At 43.2% G+C, this 1673-nt stretch overlaps 1 protein-coding gene across 1 annotated transcript in view; it reads left to right on the top strand.

Moving 5' to 3' along the window:
• Positions 1-1673, top strand: part of BCL2L13 (BCL2 like 13) — a 50419-nt gene that overhangs the window by 8029 nt on the left and 40717 nt on the right. The window lies entirely within an intron of this gene.

Raw genomic sequence — 1673 nt, 5'->3', positions numbered from 1 at the left:
TGCCTGTAATCCCAGCTACTCAGGAGGCTGAGGCAGGAGAATTGCCTGAACCCAGGAGGCGGAGGTTGCGGTGAGCCGAGATCGCGCCATTGTACTGCAGCCTGGGTAACAAGAGCGAAACTCCGTCTCAAAAAAAGAAAAAAAAAAAAAAAAAAAAAAAAGACATGCCCAGAAAGGTTGGACCTAAGGGAGGGAGGGTTCTCCATCTGGCTCTCCGAGGGGAGTGCATGATTCACGAGGTAGGTGAGCATCACTACATGTGTGGGTAGAATGCGGGGTGTGCAGACACAGTAAGGAATCATGCTAACACATGATCAGAAAGTGGCAGATAAGCCCCTTCCTGGGTGGTGATTTTGTATTATAATGAGACTAGAGATTAGGATTGGTCATTCTCCTTGAGCTCATGTGAGTGGTGGAGCTAACTTCTTTGAGTAAGATTTATGGCAGGGTGCTGCCTATGGTTTCTTCATACAATACCTGCAAGGTCTGTCAGCAGGTATGGTGCCAGTTGGGGTGGTGCTGTAAGGCTTGGCGGTCATTGAGAATGTATGGAGAAACACATTAGTGGGGTGGGGCCAAGCCCCATTCTCTACTCTGTCTCACCTTCATTTCTCGAGATGACTCTTCTTTATCTGTCTCCTGGAGCCTTTTAGTGGTTGGTGATTATTGGCCACTGCTCATTAAGTCAGGTTAACCAATAGTACCAAACTGTAGTACATTAACCAAATGAAAGAGGACTGCATTAGGCAGTGGGTGTGGTTATGTGGAGTCAGGGAGAGGGAAAGAAGGAGAATTCGGTGGTAGTTAGTGAAGTGTTTAAAACGAGACTTACAGAGGTACTGAAAGGCTCCATGAATGTCCTAAAATTGCTTGCCAAACATTCTGGGAGGAGGGGCTATTATTTTATTCACGTTCTGTAAGAGCCTGAAATCTCAGAAAGAACAAGCTGTTGTCATTGTCATAGAGACAGGCCTGGACTTTGGGGTGATTAATACAGCCCATGCTTGCAAGAATGACAAGAGTGACATTGTGCAGTGGTTGGGGCCCAGACCCTGAAAGGTGATTGCCTGGGTTTGTATCTGAGCTGTCATTGTGTCCTTCGTCAGGTCTCTTCCCTGTGCCTTAGGTTTTTCACCTGCAAACTGAGGGTAATAATAATAGCTGTCTCAAAGGGTTGTTATCACTAAAACTAACTTGCCTGAAATTGGACTGACAAATGACAGAGGTACTGCTTTCAGGGTTCAACAGTGTCTTTTTTTGTACCTTAATACTTGCAAAGATATGTAACCGTCTTGCTGCATTTGGAAAAGTTAGTAGCAAAATGGAATTAACCAGTAATCATGAGAGACTGCTGATGAGCATAACTCTCATAAATCTAATGTGATTGGTACAAAGAAATCGTTATGCCCTTAGTGGTGGAATTTTAGCCCCGGTTGTGTGCTTTGTGGACTTAAGTAGCAGTCAACTAACTGTTCAAATGTGGATGGGGTTAGGGAAAGAAAAGAAAGAAAATTACAAAGCCTGTGTAAAATGCTAGAAGTATATCATTTAAAAATGTGTCCAAAAGTGAGATACAGTTAGGGATCTATATAATTTGAAGTTTGGCAGGAATGGACATCCCCCACCACCACTACAATATTTTTTTTCTTTTTCTTTCTTTTTTTTTTTTTTTT

The sequence above is a fragment of the Cebus imitator genome, unplaced genomic scaffold (genome assembly GCF_001604975.1).
Source record: "Cebus imitator isolate Cc_AM_T3 unplaced genomic scaffold, Cebus_imitator-1.0 Scaffold607, whole genome shotgun sequence".
NCBI classification, from domain to species: domain Eukaryota; kingdom Metazoa; phylum Chordata; class Mammalia; order Primates; family Cebidae; genus Cebus; species Cebus imitator.
This window is presented reverse-complemented; position numbering and strand designations above follow the sequence as displayed.